The sequence below is a fragment of the Cibotium barometz genome, chromosome 32, assembly GCF_041138505.1.
Source record: "Cibotium barometz isolate CiBa-2024 chromosome 32, ASM4113850v1, whole genome shotgun sequence".
In the NCBI taxonomy this organism is placed as follows: domain Eukaryota; kingdom Viridiplantae; phylum Streptophyta; class Polypodiopsida; order Cyatheales; family Cibotiaceae; genus Cibotium; species Cibotium barometz.
In genome coordinates, this window is record NC_141077.1 from 19,781,190 (window position 1) to 19,788,426 (window position 7,237).

The 7,237-nt window shown below is 43.7% G+C and overlaps 1 pseudogene across 1 annotated transcript; it reads right to left on the reverse strand.

Annotated features, from left to right (window-relative positions):
- Window positions 1–748: 748 nt before the first annotated feature.
- On the reverse strand, window positions 749–2,602 carry LOC147619911 (serine carboxypeptidase-like 50; annotated as a pseudogene). Its single transcript, XR_015270101.1, has 2 exons — window positions 1,662–2,602; window positions 749–1,532 (listed from the first exon to the last, which is right to left on the reverse strand). The product of XR_015270101.1 is annotated as a serine carboxypeptidase-like 50 (transcript).
- Window positions 2,603–7,237: the final 4,635 nt, after the last annotated feature.

Sequence of the window (7,237 nt, forward strand, 5' to 3'; positions counted from 1 at the left end):
TTCATAAGGGAAAAAAAAATCTCATAAAAGGATTTTGAACGAAGACTCTTTTGATATAAACAAAGGTTATGAGCATCTCATCATAGTGTTTGTTCCTTAGCCTTGGCTTTTAGGAGTCGTTGTCTCGAATTCAAGGAGTGCTAAAAAATAAAAATACTACAATTAAACAAAAGGCCACATCATAAGTCTATGTTCAATCTACTACGAGATCCAAAGCCACCCCCAAAAAAAAAATCTTGTTTTTGTTTTTTTTTTTTGGCTTTTGTACGAAAGTGTTTCCTATGAAATGTAAGGCGGGTTTCACAAGCGTCCGACGGACGCAGCAACGTGTCAGGCAAGGCGGGCACACACTTTTTGGCTGCGTTCGCGGACATTCCCATGGTCCATTTCACAAACGCCGCCTGCCTACAAAGATATCATACCAAAACGCCCGCCCATTTCACAAACGCCCGCCCGTCCATTTATACTCGCATGCAGAGATGACGGGAGCAGGGTGTGACGGGGCGAAGGCAGGAGAGGACATGATTGACGCCGCAGAGCACGCAGGCACGGGGATTGCACTTGGGCGAGAGGAGCATGCCAGTCACGAAGCAAGGTTTCCGTGAGTAGTCCGTGAGTAGGCATGCCACCTATTGGACGCCAGGAGGAGGTGTGAATAGTGAAGACGCGCCGTCCAGTATGTGGCAGATATGCACTCGACGCGCACACGCATCCACGGATGTGTGTGAAACCTGCCTAATTTAAAAAATGAATAATGCAGACCAAACATATAATACGACTATTTTTGGTTGCCATGGCAAAATACGTACATAGTCGGCATAGCATGTAGTGGGCCACATAGGGCATGCTAAACACAATAACTAGAGAAAGCTCTCACCAGAAACCCAACCCTCTACCATGCGCTGTGAGACATAACCCTGATCTGCAGGGACAAGATGGCCTGCATTAGAGATCACAACATGTGTAAGAGAAGAGAAGGATCGAACATATCCTGCGACGACATTGTTCTCCTTCCAAACCTTCCGATCCGACGCATAGAAACCCTCGATGCCATCCCATTGCAAGAGTCGGATCCAAGCCTCAGATGATGCCACCCCATCTTGCAGATCGAACTGCCCCTGGTATAGCAACACTGGGATGGATCGATTCAGTAGAACCTCAACCATGTGCTTGGTGCTCTTGGGCACATCTGAGGCCATCCTCATGCTCACATCACTGCTGCACAGCTGCCACTTCAATGGCTCAGCATTCAGCAAAGTCCTCTGCACCTCCTCCTTGTTCATAAATGCAGTCAAATAGTCCACCCCATCTTTGGTGGTGTAATACTCCACTGTCCTCCTCACATCCAGCAAGGTTGCCAAGCCGGTCACGTTCCGAATGTACTCTAGTAGCTCAATTCTTGCATCGTGGGCATCCGCCCAGTTCTCCTCCTCTATGAGAGACACAACTCTCGCGGCCAGCGTGTCGGCATTGGCATTTTGATGCTCAACAATGAGCCCCATGTAGTAAGCAGTTTGAGCATTGACTGGAACCTGGATATCAAGAGCTTATGTGATCTGTGAAAACTCCAAGCCAATTGAAGAAACCGTAACTAATTTGTTTAGATGTTTGCTCAACTCACCATGCAATTCCTTCTCTAAGTGCTTTTTGAGGGCTTATACCTGTGCAATGGGGTGGGTAAGGCCATTGCCAATGGCAACACCGTCAAGCCGCAATGCTCGAGACGAACCCAATCCACTCTGAGAAGAGATCCTCTGCTGGTCGTGCTTGCGAAGGATGTAAGTTGCAACAGAGGGGGCATACTTCCCTGCATAGCTTTCCCTGGTTACATAGAAGGGGCGGTCATGTAAGGCAGGGAACTGGCTGTAGAAGCCCTCGAGGGCGGTGTAGACATCGCGGGCAATATGGTCTTGATCAGAAGGGATGTCATCAATGGAGGATGCAATGCTGAAGCCTACACCTACAGGGTTGTCAAGAAAGAGGAGGCCAAAGATGCGGTTCCATGGGGCAGGGTTGCGTTGCAGGCACTGATCTTCGTCAACGCGCCATGGCCCGAGTTCAAAGAAGTTCCCAATCATGCTAGAGCATCCAGGGCCACCTTGAAGCCATAGCAGGGTGCCCCATCAACATCATGCATAGATAAATCATCATCACCTTCTTCTACTGGGTGTTTCTCCTTCTTCATTTTCTTTCTAGGGTTTCTCATCTCTATGGCCTCATAGTATGTGAAGAACATTTTGGGGCCACTGCTTTGGTTAACAGTTAGGTAGCCTGATGCTGTTGGGGCTGCGTCGCTTGGCCAATCTGGGCATGGGCTTGATCCATGTGTACGGCCTTGTGCCGCCCAACAAATTGCTGCGGCCGCCATGAGCGACCACAAAAGCCCAGGCATTCTGCTCCCAACGGAAGAACTGAACTGATGAAGTGGGTCGCTATGGTGGATCTCTGTGTCTCGCTCCTCTCTCTTTCTTTCCATTCATTGCGATCGAGAGTGGTAGTTTCCACGTATGCTCGCAAGCCAGACAGATCACGTGTGGTTGCGTAAGCTCATCATAGGAATAGCAGTCCAGGTCTCCAGGAGATCCTTTTGTCCAAGAATCCTTTCGCTAAAAAGCTGGGCTAAAGAAAAAATTGTAAGGATTCTTGTCCAGGAGATCGTTTTGTCCTCCTTTTGCTAAAAGTTGGGCTAAAGAAAAAAATTGTAAGGATTCTTTTTTTGCCTTGGGTACCCTAACACCTTGTACAAAAGCAAGCAAGGGTGTGAGGCCATCTCGACGCTTAAAAAAACCAAAAAAAAAACAAAAAAGCTTTTAAAAAAACAGATGCCCTGGACGCTAAAAGCACGCTGGGCTTTTTAAAAAAAAAACCTAGGCCAAGACTTTTATTAAGGAGGTCATTGCTGACGTAAAGGGAGATCAAAAGCTCAACAAAGAAGGGAAAGAGCAACCAACATGGGGGCCCAAGAGAAGCACTGCTCGCCAGGAGCTGACAGGTGGTGGAACTCTGCTAGTCGTCACATCATGGCTCAGCAAGGAGGAAAGGAGGTGTACAAGCCTTGCATGAAGAGGAGGAGGCGAAACTAAGCAAGGCAACGTGGCATAGGCAGTTAAAAAAACCAAGCAAAGACGTTTATCAAAACTAAATAAAAAAGCAAAAACTGTGAAGCAAAGAGATGGTGAGCACTTACCTACCCACTACATCCGGGTGGCCTCTCGTCTTTGTTGGACACTCCCATTAGGATTCCTTTTTGTTTAGTTTGATGGATGTGGATCTCACTACCTTCCCCTTCCAATTTATGCAGGCAGCATAGATGAAAAATTTAAAGTTTGTGCCTCTACCAAGGTAAAAAGCGCACAACTGCAAGACCAATAGAAGACCCTCATTTTCTACCAGGGCCGGGCGCACAGCGGCGGCGAGCAGACGGATTGGGTCATGCACGAGTATCATCTGAGTACTAACAATGCAAACCATGCCCCTAAGCAATTCAACAATGCTGTCGTGCTTTGTCGCGTGATGAAGAAACGCAGACTTGGGCCGCTCAGATCTACCAGCTCAAATTATCTTGGCAATACTCATGAAAGTTTGGGAATACATCAAGGCGCAGAAGCTCAAGGTACTTCTCACTCTCGCTCGAGTCCTTTAGATTTGTTAACCTTACGAAATGATTTTGCCTAAAGCTGCTATTGCTGGTTCTATGCCAATGAACTGCCATTTTTATGTATCCCTATAGTGGCCATCATTGGTGAAACGCATGTTGTGAAGGGTACAGTCGTACCATTGGAAGCCACGACCGTACCCTTCTCAGCAGATAAAAATACGGCAATGTTTGAAATGCTCAAATGAACATGAATTTGAAAGCATACTTAGAAGCAATGCTAGACTGATAGCCGCAATCAATGAGCTTGAAGCATGTTCTTCTTATGTTCGATGGGGATTCAAAAGTACATTACCACATTTGAAAATGAGTTTTGTATCATGAATCAATACGTAGGACAAATGGCCGCCTTCAACACTGAAGGTGTTTTGGTCCACTTTCGATATCGAAAGTGCTAATGGGGGAAGGGCATGTTCTCCTATGTTTATTAAATTTCGAGGAGGACTGTGCCAACTCTCTGCCATACTTTATGTATGGTTTCTTTTTAATTTCACTCACACAAACGAGCACGAAAATCCTATGACTTGATGAATGACATGTAACTCAGATTCAAATGTGGTAATGTTGGAATTATCTACCTTGCGATGTACTCTAAGATCTCTGTTGATGTGCAACGATTCCTCATGATATAATCATAGGCTTAACGTTCATGCTCATTCGAGCTCTATAAGCTGTTCATATAAACTTGAGAAAGACATGCATATGAACAAGACATGGTACAGAAATGGTATGGATTATAGTGTCCATCTTCATTCAAGCACTTCAAGATGTTTATACATGAACGGAAGGACACACGTTCTTTTAAAATACATTGACAATGCACATGTGTAAGCAATCAAGAGGATAAGGGTATCCAAGCATTCTAGTTTTTTTTTTTTAATGTAAGGATTCTAACTTCTTGCTTAGGACACTATACGGGTGGTAAGGAGCGTCAAGGGTCAAAGGGGGCATATGACCCTCATGCACAAGGTTCTTGAAAAGACGGGTTCGCTGCATCCTCTAGCTCGCTAAGTCCGCCTCATCTTTAGAGGAGGAAAAATGCCTTTCTAACTATGTAATCATCACATAAGTTCTTGGAACTCAATGCAATGGTGCTTAGTTATCGATAAACCAAAGTGTCTTTACACTTATAGAAAAACAAACCTTTGGCATCTATGGGATAATCATGCTCTCCTTTATGGTGGAATTTATATTTTTAAAATTGAGCTTTTAAAAGATTAATGATACTTTTCAAGATTAATTTTTGACAAGCTTTAAAATTTTCCTTTTGCATTGTTGAAGATTTTTGTTTTATTGATGATAAGTTCATTTTTGAGCTTCTTAATGCAAATTATTAGAGAAGACTTGGTAATCCATTTAATATTGTCACTTTGAAACCCACTCATGAGATGTTGGAGCAACAAATGCGAGTATTATCTTATTTACCACTAAAATCACATTACAAAGGCTCTATTTGTTGGGGTGCTTCACTCTTCCATCGCTTAGAAAGGGGGGAACAGTCATGGAGCGAGCTTCCTCAATGCAAATTAGTAGAGAAGACCTGGTAATCCATTCAATATTGTCACTTTGAAACCCACTCATGACATGTTGGAGCAACAAATGCGAGTACTACCTTTTTTACCACTAAAATCACATTACAAAGGCTCTATTTGTTGTTAGGGGTGTTTCACTCTTCCATCGCTTAGAAAGAGGGGGAATAGTCATGGAGAGAGCTTCCTCAAGGGATCTTGGAGGGAGGTTTTCCCCCCAACCACCCTCTCCCTCTATAAATGTCCTTGGGTCAGCAAAGGATGAGTGACATCCTTTAGCAATCTTTGAAACAAAAAGGTTGAAAAACTTTGAGATAAAGGTTTAAGGAAAACCTTAGAGGAAACCTTGTAGAAAGGTTTAAAAGACCTTTAAAAGAGGGTTTTTTTAATATTTGATTTAAAAAAAACTCGAGGTTTTATTTAAACCTTAGAGTATCATTTTTTTTCCTCACTGAAAAAAACGCAGATACGTTACTGCTCGTTGACGTCTTGTCCCGGACTCTGTTGTGCAGACAATAGATGGCACTGCTCGTTGTAATGCAGATGCAGCAACTGCAGGCGCTACTCACTGTACAGATGAGAGATGTTGAAATGGGGTCGCGGCCACTATGCAGAGAAGAGATGTTGTCACGGCCAGAAGCGGGTCTCTCCTCTTCTCACTGTGCAGAAGAGGAGAGATGTTGTAAATGGGGTCGCTACCAGAAGCGAGCAGTCCTGAGCTTTGCCGATGACGGCTCTTCTTCTCTCGTCGTCGATGGAGGGCCAACAGATGACGCACGTGCTATGTCGATGATTGCGCTCTTCGTTGTGCAGTGAGCCAGTGCTGCAGTTTGACAAACGGACAGCCGTTGTTGTAGGCACTTGAAAAAACTCTCTTCCACGTTTGAGGTTCTTGCATTTTGGCCACAACAAGCAAAAGTTGCCTCGCGTTTTTGGCTAAGGTAATCTCTTGTTGCTCTACCCAAAGCTCCCTTGCTTGTGCTTTGGCCGAGAGGCAACCTCTTGCTTGTGTTGCAAAGATCTCCTTTCTTGGTGCTCCTCTTTCTTCTCTCTTTGGAGACTTCTTCCACTACCACACCTCTTTTACCTCAAGAGGATTGAAGCTTTAAGAATGCCTTAGATTGTGAAGAAGAGAGAGAGGGATCTCAACCATATATGGCCCTGATACCATGTCGAAATTATGGAGAGTATGTACAACGGAAGCAATAGTTAATGGCAAGATAGAGAAACATATATGAGAGAGAGCAAAAACACAAGACGTATAGAAAGCTTCTATATTACCTTGTATTTCAACCACTCCAAAGTTGGCTTAACCTTCACCTTCATGTGTTGGTTGTGTTGTGGTGTGTTACAAAAAAGTGAGGCCTCTTGGCCTTTATATAGGGTCCACCAAAGGCTAGGGTTGGGCCAACCCTAGATTCCTTTTCCACCCATATGCCCACTTTATTTGGGGTGTGTTCACACCTACATGACCTCTTTCTCTCACCCTTTACCACTTGTACATCATATATTTTAACAGACAAACCAAGAAAAAATTATAATTCTTCTAAGTTTGTGGGATGTGGCCATTTCAATATGGCTTCACCTTTCGCTAGATCCATATGAATGCCATTTTCCGAGATTATGTGGCCTAAGTATTGGATTTCTTTTACGAAGAATTCACATTTACTCTCTTTGTCTCATAAAGTGAATGCTTCCTAAGTAACTCAAATTCTTGTTGTAATTGTTTGAGATGTTCTTTCTTAGTGTGACTATAGATCAAGATATCGTCTAGGAAAACCACGATAAATTTTCCTAAATAAGGTTTCAAGACAATATCCGTGAGTGTCATGAATGTGACCAAAGCATTAGTCAAACCGAAGGTCATGACTAAAAACGCATAGTGACCAAACTTAGTTCGAAAAGCAGTCTTTTGGACAGTCGCTTCCCAAATTCTCACTTGATGATATCCAAATCGTAAATCAATTTTCGTAAAATACTTTTCCCCTTGAAGTTGATCAAACAACTCATCTATTTGTAGCAAAGGGTACTTATTCTTAATCGCTCATGATTT